General features: G+C 39.7%; 1 protein-coding gene across 3 annotated transcripts in view; it reads left to right on the top strand.

Moving 5' to 3' along the window:
• TSPAN9 (tetraspanin 9) overlaps positions 1 to 12,966 on the top strand; it is a 168,647-nt gene that overhangs the window by 4,198 nt on the left and 151,483 nt on the right. For 2 of the 3 annotated variants that reach the window (XM_021549170.3, XM_021549172.3), the window contains exon 2: positions 5,510 to 5,553. The gene's annotated coding sequence lies outside the window, so the exon portion shown is untranslated. Of the gene's footprint in view, positions 1 to 3,217; positions 3,363 to 5,509; positions 5,554 to 12,966 lie in introns of all 3 variants that reach the window. The other variant, XM_077781275.1, reaches the window with a different exon arrangement.

Genomic DNA, 12,966 nt, shown 5'->3' with positions numbered 1-12,966 from the left:
ATCCTTGGGCAAAGCCCATCTGCTGCAATGTGTTATTGTCTGCAAGCCCAGTAAAAAAGGAGGCGTCTGACTGTGCTTCACATGGAAGAAAGAACAGATAGAAAATCTGGGATCCTGAGTAAGTAATGAGCAGTGTTTTGATGCCAGTGGGATGTATTAATCTGTTAGACTGCCTGTTGAGGGGGGTGAAAAAGTTCTATTGTCGAAAAGCTTTTAAAATTAAGAATATAAAACAGACAGGTATGTTGTAGGGATAGCTATGGGCAGATGGGGCAGATTAATTCATAAACAAATGCTCCAATAAGCCTTTAAGTGGACAAAGGTATTAATTAAGCTTAGCATTTCTTTACAATGATGTGACTACGATGTTGTAATATTGTGATAACCATGAAATAATAACATACATTTAAAAGACTTGAAGTTTACATTAATATTTGTTTCAAAAGGTATAATAGGAAAACCTATTAAAGTTGTTTTGAAAGCGCTTTTCCCTTTTGCTGTCAGAGTTCTCCTTTCTAATGCAAACACTGTCATGCTGGTCTAATGCCTGATATTTCTGAAGGTGGAAGTGACTAGTAGCTGGGTGTTTATTTCCATGATCCCTGCTACAAGTGCAAAAAGGGAAACAAACTGCATTAACTAGTAAAAAGCTGGTCATATTTTTGAGACAGAGTCACTGTATGTCTCTAGAATCAGCTGAACTGTGTTAACTAAGGTTTAGTTTCTCCTCTGATATTGCTCAGGCAGAACTGCCTTTGCCCTGGGCTGTCCTCACTGATTTACAAGTGCTTGGATTGGTCTGTCTAAGCTCACAGTGAGGGTATGATGGAATAGATCGACCTCAAGCAGGCACAGGACCACAAGAGCTGCATTCTCCATTTGTGGTGTGTCTGGGCAGGAGGCAGGGCTAGACTGGAGAAGGAGCTCAGGGGGGAATGGGTGGGAAGGCAGGAGCCTTGAGGAGGCACTAGGCTAAGGGAGAGGAAGTCTGCAGCCCTCCCCTGGGAGGAAGGGCTGGAAAGGAAGGATGAGGTGGTACAGTGAACAGAGAGCTGAAATGTCACACCCCGTCAGCAGTTTTGAAGGAGATTTAGCTCAAAATTTTGAAACTGTACTAGGGAACAGGAATCAATACATGTGTCGTTTAATTTCACTCTTACTTAAATTCATCTGACCTGAAGGATTGAGGGAGGCAAAGCTTGAAATTGGAGGAATCCTGAGTTTAGGCCACTGGTGGGAAGAGCCCAAGTGACTTGTCTTGTGCAATTGGGTAGTCAGTGCTGTCTCCTCAAGTGCCTTATGGCAGTATGCTGACAATCACATTTATGGTGATTGCAGCTGTACTCCAAACTCATGTTGAGCACGGGCCAGGAGACTTTCTGTTTTCATTTGCACATTTGTAAAGGTTAAATAATTCAAGAATGCTTTTGTAAGCATACTTTGCTTTCTGTTTCTCTACTGGTGTTTTTTTTACCTACAACTCTGCATACAGTTCAGTGTAAGGTGGTTCTGGCCAGGCTCTTCATCCAGCTTTGTTTTAAACAGTCCTTTATTTTGTTAATATATATACTTCTCCCAAAATCAGCTTTTCATTCAGTTTTATTTTGAGACTGTAACCATATGTGAATGAAAGTTGTTACCTGACTTTGTTTGAAGAAAGAGCAGCTAAGGTTGTGAAGGATTGAAAGCAATGTTCTGAGAATGTCTAGTACATTGTTTCCACTGGAGGACAGTCTGCACAGTGTTGTTTATATGTATTTATATACATGTGGACAAAATACCATTAGGGGAATGGGATAATGGTTCTGGCAGTAGAAGAGACCTGTACTAACATGCAGATGGGAGCATGTCTCCTTGTAAAATAAAAACCTAAATGGCAGGCCTAAAAGCCTGTAAAGGAAACCTTCCAATTATAAATTAAGTGATTTTCTTTCATATATCAGAGCTTTTGGATCCCTCCAGTGCTGCTCTGCTGTCTCACAAAGTTTTGCCAAGTAACAGTGGCTCTGAGTGTTAGAAAAGCTCTTGCTGATCTGTTTCACAGCAGTCAAGAAAGCAGCAGGACTGGCAAGACTGTACATTCATATAACCTGGGACACTGTGGACAGCAGCAGAGGCATCTATAGGGAGGATATAAATAGCATAGACACCTCATACTGAGCTATTGGGTGCCATCAAAGATGAAGAGCAAGGGGGAAGAACTGCAACTCTGGGAAAATTCCTAATATATTCCCCACACACCTACTCAGGGTGGAAGATCAGCTAAATCCCACACACTGAAACTGCTCCTGTTTCATGTGGGAAGACTGACGATGGTATGTCAGGTGAATATGATCAGAGATTAGGATATGAAGGCCATGGTAAAAGTAATTGCTGGTACCATTGATCCGTAGAGTAATTTGACTATCTGTAGAGGAGGAGACTTCATTGAGAACGGGAGCTTCTTGGATGTGTGCTCTATTCTAGTTATATAGAAGGCAAAGTAAAAAGGACCATGAAGTAAAAAAGGGATTTTCTAGGGAGAACCAAGAGGAGGAAATGAGAACTCAGTCTTAAGCTCCCACACCAACGCAAATTCATCTGGATGGCTTTCAGTTTGCCAAGTTCTATGTTGATGCACCACTTTCCTGGTGAATGGTCACCACAAAGTACCTCTCAAGACTTATACAAGAAACTCTCCTTTTCATTCTGTTTTTCTTAAAATAATTTCTTAAGATGTCTTTCTTAAAGCAGTCAGTTTGCCCTAAAAAATCCATTTTCAGCTGCCTACTCTCCAGGGACACCCAAACAATTTCTATTGCATCTTGCTTTCTTTTTGAAAACAAAAAATCCTGGTTGTGTTTCATCATAGCTTGGTTTTCACAGCTATTTAGTCATTAGCTTCAGTTCTTCCTTTTTATTCTGTTCTCCATCAGTTCCTCTTTGAAGAGCTGAGGAAGTTCATTCTATGGTAAGAACGGAAAAGTTTTGCTATCTTTAGTCCATTTCTTCCTTGCTGTTTCTACATTAAACCACACAAAGGAAACAAATCTGATCCAAGTCATTTGGATATGTTGTTTTTTTCTGAACTGCTTTTTAAAAAGCTCTTTAAAGAGAAATGTTTCTGCATTTAGGAATCTCTTTCTCCCTGCTTTAGCAAGTACTATTTAGTTCCTCTGTTTTTAAACTTTGAAAGTAATTTATCAAAATCTTCTTAAGATCCTTGTTTGTTTTGAAGGTGCTGTCATCCCCGTGCTTTACTTTTAAGAGATACTGAGAAGTGATGTTCATTGCTCCATGCTCTTCTTAAGTCTTTATTAGAAGATCACTACCAGACTGTTTCTGCTTGTATCACTGGACAGCCCAGTTTCTGCTTCAAAGTGGTAAGTGGTTAGAGCTGTAGGTTTTAATTTTATTAATAAAATGCACTCATCTCATACTTCAGGTACAAAATATCCCCATGGCAAGCTCAAAACTGTCAGGGACAACCAAAGTAGGTACTTACCTGTGATCATGACATTGGTCCAAAGCACCTATTTACAAAAGGAAGCAGACTTTGCTTGCCCTTGGGCCGTGGTTTGAGGAACTGGAAGACAAGCATGCTTTAGTTTAGAGGAGAGGTGTGGTGATGTACCTGATGGTTAGCAGGAGATAAGTGCCCACCAGTCACTGAGCTTTCTAGAAGAGGAAAGATCAGCATTTTCTTCTTCTAAGTTTTGTTAGGCCTCATGTTATAAGACTCCTGCTTTGGAAGGCAGACTTGTCTCCTTACTTTCTTCTGCTGTGAACTGTGGATTGAACAGATTGAAAACTTAGAAAACATGGTGAAAGATTCAAGTTTTTGAAGGATTTGCAGATGCTGTTCCTTGCATCATAGTTTTTGCAACAATCTTGTACCTACCCAAGCATTGTAGCAAATCCTTGTGGGTATGAACTGAGCTCTTCAGTGGCATCTGTTCACGAGTTTTCATCTGACCTCTTCTGATCTGTCAGATGAGTCTTGTTTCTTTCAGTTTATTATTAATGTTTACCTTGGCCAACAACAAGACCTCTTTAACAGTTTTCTTGAAGGCATTTCATTTTCTTTTCTTAATTTTACTGTGTAGAGCTGGCTTTTGTCAAAGCCAGACAGTGTACCTCTGACATGGCTAGGACTTACCTGTTTTACATGACTTGAAGTGCTCCTTTCAGACCATTTCTGCCTTTGCTACAGATTGTGCTCTGTTCATAAGTGGCTTACAACAGTGGTAAAGAAAATTCATCTAGTGTAGCTAACAGCATAATGTGTGTGACAGCAGTTTGACTAATGAGCCCACATCTACACAATGGAACTGTGGGAATCTTGGCTAATTTAATTCTTAACTTTTAAAAAAGTATTTATTTTATTATTTAATAGTTATTGCTTAGCTACCCTTGACTTCAGTATGAGCACTTCAGTGGCTGAAATTGTTGTCACCTGTGTCACTGGGGAGCTAGTTAGGTTGGGTGGATGTCTGCAAGTGCTTGCCATGGAGCATGACATTAGTGATGAGTTCATATAGTATTTAGTTCACCTTAAGGAAGATGTATAGAAGTGATTTGTATGATCTCTTGAAGTGTCCAGGTGCTCAAGCAAGTAAGTAAATAGACTGTGAAATCGATAGCGGAGTTTCATGGTCTTACTTGATACAGTGAAGAAGGCAAAGGGAAAACATTAGTTTAAAAATCAACAACAATGGAATGATGGAAACATTTCCATTGACCAAGTTTGGTGAATAATCCAAATTTAAAAAAATACTTAGTATTTTTTCTTTTGTTGTTTGCAGCTGCAATAATATTGATGGGCTTTTAAGCAGTGGAGATGGTAGTTTTCCATGTCTTTCCTCATGTGGTTGAAGGAAATCCTAGTCTCACTTTGCTAACTGTAGCACCATTTAAACACTGGGGTGGTGCTGTTACAGGCTTGAAAGCTCCAGTTTGATAAGGTGGGGTGTTTTCTGTTGTGTGGTTTTGTATGGTTTTGACTTCAGCAGTTGTCCTAGAAGCAAAGGACTCTCTGTTGTACTAGAAGCAAAGGTGACATCAGTCAGAAAGCAAGGCTACTGGAGGAGAGTTTGTCAGGAAGGGTCTTGCTTAATTTCTAGTTTGGCTGCTGTAAGCAGGTCATCATGAGTCATGGTGATAATAGGGGACCAAAATGCCAGGGGGTAGAAGCACTGGATTTTTTTACTAGTATTTCTGATTTAGTATACACACAGCTTTTGATTTTCCCCATGATCTTTGTATTCCCTTCAGTTTCTCTAAGTCTGTTTTAATATTTTTCCTATTGCCATTATTTAAACTTGAGTCCAGATCAAATCAGTATATTATGCCCTGGAGACCAGTGTTAAGACTTACTTCTTTTGTTCAGAAGCAGGTGGAATTTTATATACCTTTGTTTTTTAAATCTCCCTGATTCTCTCCTTTCTGTCTTCCTACGCTAATTATGTTTGTGGTGGGAAGTGGGTCCAAAAGACAAATAAATTCATTTTGTTCTTCTTCTTCTTTCCAGGTTTGGCCTGTGACTTCTCCCTTGGTGTACATCCTGTTACCTCAGTAAGTAAGATCTTGGTGAAAGATTCTTAGAGTCATTAAGCCTTATCTTTAAGACTGCCGAGATTGACAGTAAGGGAAGATGAGTTGGTTCAACACTAAGGTCTTATAAAACCTTTTTGTAATCTGTTATTTTCTTGCCACAAATGCTGAGAGAGTCCAGAGTAACATGGTTGTTGTTGGGATTGTCTCCAAGTGCTGCCATTAGGTACTGAAGGAAATGTAACAGAGGAGGACAATAATCCTCTTCATTATGTGCGAATATTCCTCTTCCTCTGTTTCCTTACCTGTGACATTTGTAGGGAAAGGAAACAGGGAAGGATGAAACAATGTTCCTACTGAGAGCACTTTCATTAGTCCACATAAGTTGTATCCTTTTGTGCAAGGGTAGTTCTATAAACAGGCTTAGAAAAACAGACTCATTCTGGAGGAACCCAGGGCTACCCTGGGGTTAGGTGTCTTACTACAGCTGCAGGCCCATTGCTTTGTATTTTTACATTCCTGGTGTTCTTCAGGGATTTAGCCTTGGCTAGGAGCGAGTGACAGATGTGGCACTGCTTACCTTTCATTAAGTTCCTGACACGGTAGAAGAAGCACCTTCTGCTCCTTTAGGGAAAGCAAGGTGATCCACCTTTCTGCTGAATGCCATGTGTTCTGCCAAAGACTTCACAGACTGCAGTTTGATAAATCCAAGCAGTGAGAGCAACAGAGAGCTAACAGTCCACTCTTGTACCTGGCTTGCCAAGAACTGTTTCAGACTTCTGTGCTGCTGTGCAAAACTTGTCATGACAGCTGCAGGCAAAGAACATCTACTGTTGTATATTTTGGGATGAGTGATGAGAGGTTATGGTCTGTGAAGGGAAAGAATCTCCTTGCAACTGGGAAAAGCTAAGAACATGTTTGGTGAGGCTATGAAAAAGGAATGCTGGAGCTTTCCTGTACTCTTGTGTAAATCATCATTTGTGGTGATGCTGCTCAATGGCTTAGTCTTGGGGATACAGCAAAGATGCATTGACTTAGGGATACTGTTTATTTAAGAGAGAACTGGGAAATATCCTGAGAGGGTTTTCAGTGTCAAGGCAATAGTTCTGTTGTCTAACTGCTGTGGAAAATTTCACTTGTAGGACTTGTGTGTTTCCAAGAGAAAAATCAGTAATAGGAGGTATACAACTAACTTAAAATCTGTACATTTGATGTTGGACATGGTTGTGGTTTAACCTCAGCAACACCAAGCCCTACAGAGCTGCTCTCTCATTCCCCCACCAATGGGACTGGGGACAGAACAGGAAGGGTGGAAGCTGGAAAACCCATGGGTTAAGCCACAAGCAAAGCAAGGAATTAAATCACTGCTTCCCATGGGCAGGCAGGTGTTCAGCCATCTCCAGGAGAGCAGGGCCTATCACATGTAATGGTGACTTGGGAAGACAAAAGCCATATCTCCAATCTTCCTCCCTTTCTCCTTCTTCCCTCAATTGATATGCTGAGCATGATGTTATATGATATGAATATCACTTTGGTCAGTTGGGGTCAGCTGTCCCAGCTGTGTCTCTTCCCAATTTCCCACATACTTCCAATTTCCTTGCCGTGGCTCTGTGTAAGAAAAGGCCTTGGCTCTGTGTAAGCCCTGCTCACCACTACCAAAACCATCTCTATATCATCAACCCTTTGTCCAGCACAAAACTAAAACTCAGCCCCATATCAGCCACTGTGAAGAAAACTAACCTCAAAAACAGCACAGATGTGAATAGCTTCCTGATATTTCTGTTGCAAGACAAAGAATGAAAAGATAGGTGAGGAGTGTTAGGAATACACAGGTAACATCTGTATTTGTAGTAGATGAGACACAATGTTACAATATGTAAGATAAAGAACCTATGAAATTTCATGCTGTAGAATTTAATATCGTTATAAAGAGTCTTGGCTTGGTCATAAAATGTCTCTCTGCAAGGCTGCTGTGTGTTTGCATCTTGCAATGATTTTTCTGATTGCCTTTTGCATGTGTGCCACACTCTGAATCACACAGAATGGTGGTTTGTTGATTACTGTGTCCTAGGAGAGCTGGGTGATTGAGTGCCCTAAGGAAAAGATAGTTGGGGAAGATTGAAATGGTTGTTATTTGCTCCAGGAGTTTTCTTTCTGTTCATTCTAGTGCCTCTTGAAATGATGGCTGTATTGTGAGCTCTTTCATCTTGTTTCCACACCTTTAAAATTTGATACTGCAGAAATTAATGTAACATCATCTATAATGTTTAAGCCGCCTCATGTTATGAAAGTGAGAATTCCCACAGCAGCCTTAACTCTGCCCCCAGAAGAGAAAGCAAATCAAGTGAGTGTCTTAAGTTACACCATTGTGTAGCACTGGGCACTAGGATGTACAGTTTGGCAAATATTTACATTTCAGATCTGGTCCAAGTCCATGGCTGTAATGAAATATTATGTGTTAATTATGCTTAATGATCATATTACACTGGTAAATGGGAATAGGATTGATTCCCAGAATGCTGATCTGTGATTCACATCATCAAGGAGTACAAAAAAAATCCACATCCCTTAGAGAGGGAAGATAAATAGGATATTTCAAACATTTTTCTTGCATGCATGGTAATATGCAATTTTCCCCCTTTCCATTATGTTTATGAAATCTGTTTCACAGCAAATTGAAAAATTAGTATCCCATCTCTAATGGAGGTTTAGAAATTGCCTCACTTTCTTTACCTTGTTTATCAGTGTTAGCGACTGGATTTCAGATATCCTTTTGTATTAGTTTTTGTATTAGGGATTTTCCCTTCGAAGTGGTCCGTTTCTGCTAAGAAGATAGGACTTGAACATGCTGAGCAGAATGGAAAACGTGCTTTTTGCATTTTGTGAAATGTACTCATGCATATTAAAAAGCTTGCCAGACTTGAATTTCTAGAATGAACAACAAATTGTTGTTAAGATAAAGTGATTGAATGCCTTGCTGATGTGTGGTATTGAAGTTGTGTGAAATGCTGCTACTCATCACTCAAAATTAAACAGACTGCATTACAAAAGCTATTGTAGGAAACTGCTCAGCAGCGAACTCAGACCCAGCGTGAATAGTGTAGACAGTCTTCAGCTGTATCTTAAGACCAGCACATACTGTGGGGATTTTTAAATGTCTGGAAAACACTGATGTGTAATGAAATTAAAAAGGGTGTGTGAGATACTTTGTGATGTCTTGTTTTTGGCAGGGAGCCATTCTAGAAAAGATGGACATTTTAACATATAGGATGTATTGAATAATGGGTTTTAAACATTAAAGGTGTTATTGTATGGGAACAAATTGTCACTGTGCCTTACCCATGTGGTGGACTGAGGCGTTCTAGGGTGATCCTGGGTACCTCATTGGGGCAGAGCTGTTCTTCCTTTGTGTGGTTTGTTTTGGACTGTGAGCAGGGTCATTCCTGTCAAAGCCTTCATACTGTGCCCAGGAGAGTGAGGCACAGAAGAGAGGACCTGTGACCTACTGAACAAATAGAGGCTGTAAAATTTAATCCAAAATGAGATCAGACAATCAAGGTGAGAAAGAGAAGTATGAGAAGAGGTTTTGTTAACTTATATTGGCTATCTTACAGTCATAGCAATAACTTGATGACCCTGTTGTGCCAAAGGCACATATTTGTAAAATGTATGAAATGTGCTCAGATGTTCCACAGTTGGGCTGACACGTTGTTCATGTCTGATTTGAATGAGTACTTGGCATCAGTCTCTGTTCTTTGTCATAAGAAGAGCTTGTCTAATTAAATGGATAATGTTAGACCACACCTTCAGGAACATTATTAGAAGTTCTGGTAAGGTAGCCTGAGGAAAAGAAAGTTACTGTGGGCAGTGGCCTTGGGATTGGCATTTGGCCAGGTCATGGTAGTTTAATTTTCAGTCTCAGTTTTAAGATGGATTCTGAGGCCTTGAGGCAAAATTGTAAATGATTCTGTCCTGTAAGTTACTAAGTAATATGATACAGCTAAACTTTAATGTGCCATAAAGTTAAATCTCCATGTATGGAGCACCCAACTGGCAAAAGATAAATTAGTTATGGGGAAAGGAAAATTATTTGTCCCAGGGATACTGTTAGTTAATCGCTGGTTCTTCTCAGATTGCTTGAACCTGGAATATTTGTCCCCATAATTAATTAACGTGTTTTATTATTACTTCTGCTCCCTTGGAATATCAGATTTGTGACGCTTTCCCATGTGTGGATTTTTATTTAAAGTTTTTAATATGGAGAAAGATTTTTCACTTGAGTATTTAGTCACACATATAACCAAATCTCCTTATGAATGATGGGGTGAGGCTGTCTCTTGCTTGTTTGTCATGTGAGAGAAGGCATGGAGGAATGTGTTGGAGCACAATTTTCTGCTCTTACTTAGCTTGTTGTCCTTATTGCCAGGCTCCCACAGAGCAGTTCTTGGGCATTGCAGCCCCTGAAAGAAACTGTGGGGTCCATGGTACTGGGGTTTGTGTTACCTGTTTTGTTGCATGCAGTGTATTGTCTGCTTCTCTGTAATGGAATAAAAAAAGTCTCATTTTAAATAGTGCAATGTACATGTTCCTGAGGTAGCCTATTGGACAGATGTGAACTAAACTAAATTTCTTAAAGTAGTAGTTTTCATTTTTACTATTATCAGACCTTAAGCATTTTCTGGAGAGTCTCTGTATACTCAATTCTAATCCACTTTGATTTCTGATTTATTGTCTGCTGTATTTAAATTGTTGACCCAACTATTCATTTCTGCTTGGTGTGCATCACACTCATGCAGCTGTGCTTCAGAGGGGCTGTGAATAGTTAGATTATTTTTATCTTTAGGAAGGTCAAGGAACTGATCTTACCAGAGTACCAAAGCTTTGATTGTCAGTGGCTTCTTTCTTGCTTTTTCTTCTCTTGCATAAAATTATTGCACTTGTAATACCTGAACGGTTTCTTTCAGTGTAGGAGAGAAATCTGTGGCTTCATGTGGGCTGAGGTGGGAATTTCAGGAGCTTCATTACTTTCCTTGCTAGTAACCCTGGAATCCTCCCCATCATTTACAAAGGGATACTGCTGTCACTTAGCAGAAGCATTTGTAGTATCACAGAGGTTAGAGATGCCAGTGAGGAAAAAACATTACACTTTTCAGCCAGCCCTCTGCAGAGCCAGTATCAAATTTCTCCCTATTAATGTGTTTCTTGGCACTTTGGTTCAGTCGCTGTGGATTTTCCAGCAGCTGAGTGCCCCTTAGGCAGGTAGGTTTCCCCCTAGCAGAGCCACAGAAGTGTATTCCTAATCTACTTGATACTATTTTTGCAGTGTATCATTATTGATTGTAGAAGTCATTGCCCAGGTTTTTTCCAAGCCCATTTTCCAAGCCAAGTTCAGTGTTTTTGAAAAAAAAGTTGGGGATCTATGTAGGTGGCAACAATAGCTGTTAATCCTGTTTTTTTTCCTTTTTTTCAAACTAATTAAAGCTCTCCTGCTTTGTGTTCTTGCCATGGCAGTACTGAGGGGCTGTCAGCTCGTGCTCAGCCCTGTGCTGTTCCTGGCTGAACTGTGCTACTCAGCTGCTTTATCTTTGCCAGCCTGCCAGTTCCTTCTGTGCCTGCCTCTGTATTGCCCTCAGGCTGACATGGAGATTAATTGACCTAGTATCGTAGGATGTTTCCTCTTTTGAGGTCCTCTCTCCAGAAATGTTTAAGGAAAAAAGGGGCAGTTTGGAAACAGCTAGTCGGCTAGCTAGGATTTGGTGTGCAACATCTGAGGACAGCTCACACAAAGCAGCATTATTAATGGGAAAACTGGCATAAATGCACTATTGCTATACAGAGCACAAGATATGAGAGATGGAAAGCCTATTGTATTTCCTCAGTTTGCCCTCAGTAGTGGGTTTCAGAGGCTCATGCACAGATCTCATTGTTATAAATACATATTATCATAGCAGCTCTTTGCAAATATGAAAATGGATGCTGTATGTATAATGTTAAGGTAACTTTGCTATAAAGATATAGTTTTTATTTCTGCTATTAACTAAAACTTAGACATTGTAGTGAAATAGCTGATATAGTTACACTTGTGGTAACCAAGCTGCCTGCTTGGTTGGATAATACCCAAAGAAAGTATGATGAAAACCCCTGCTACTGATGTGCCAACTACCAGCACCTGCCTTTGTAGAAAATACAGACCAAAGCCCAAGCTGCAGGTGATAATAAAAATGGAATAAAGCCACAGCCAAGAAATGTGCATGCTCTAAAAAGGCAGACCTGAGGAGAAACCATGCTAAACGGCTCTTGGAACATGTAAAGTACTTTGGGGAAAAGTTTAAATATGCACAATTATTTTTTAATATGCAATAGGCTGATGCAATAGAAAAGGTGTGTGAAAGGTGTCTCTGAAATAGCAGGTGTGCTCTTGGCTGAATTCCAAGAACCTGGCTGTTAACTTTGCTTTATTTTTATATCCTATTGTCCTTTATTAAACTTGTGGATTTTACCAGGAGAGTGAATATCATTTTTCACATCCTGAAGTAACTAATCAGGAAACGTCTTCTAAATATTCTGCATCAAGCAAATCACAGAACCTTACCCGATTCAATTATTTGATTAAATTGAGAGTGGATAAAACCTATTTGAGGCTTGATAAAGTATTCAGTAACAAAGCCAGGCAGCAAAGTCAGATGGAAATTGAAAGATGCACAAACTGACAAGAGCCTGTCACTTGGAATGGGAGGAGGTGAAGCTGAAAGTGAAGTGGCCTATTTGATGCTATGCAAGATAGGTAAAATTTGAACTCAGGGTTGCTAGCATTTGGCCCATCTTTGTGTGTTTATTTTTGCTTTCTGTTCCAGGGGAGCATATTAGGTCAGGCTTGACTTTACATTGCTAGCAGTGCTGAGGGTGATGGGAGATGCTGTGGGCATGGAGAGTGAGCCATGCATGACTAAGAACAGAAATGGAATTCAGTGCCTGTGACTCTGAGCAGGACAGATAACACAGATTTGTGTGGAGCACTTGCAAATGCACAGACTCTTCTTTACAGAAAAATTATTAGAAAAAATTAGTTCGAATTTGGGAAGGAAGTAAGCTTAAAGCACAATCAGGCTTTCCAAAGGGCTCTGTCTCTGAAATGAGCATTCTGTTCTCACACACAGAACATTCTGTGTATAATAATAAAATAAAATAGTAGTAAATAATAGTAGTAAAATAAGAATAAAAATAGTATTAAAATAACTACAGTGTTATTTTAGATTGTTATTTTGGATTGTTCTCAGCCTAAACAAGCTGAAAAGTGATGGATTTGTCACATAAAACTGCTGAAAATAGATATTTTAATACCAATTACTCAGCAGAAGTTGTATCATGATAAGTATATTTTTGTAATCTTTTGAAAGCATTCATGCAATTTAAAGTGAGAACAGAAAACTAGGT

This window comes from Lonchura striata, chromosome 2 (genome assembly GCF_046129695.1).
Source record: "Lonchura striata isolate bLonStr1 chromosome 2, bLonStr1.mat, whole genome shotgun sequence".
NCBI lineage: Eukaryota > Metazoa > Chordata > Aves > Passeriformes > Estrildidae > Lonchura > Lonchura striata.
This window is presented reverse-complemented; position numbering and strand designations above follow the sequence as displayed.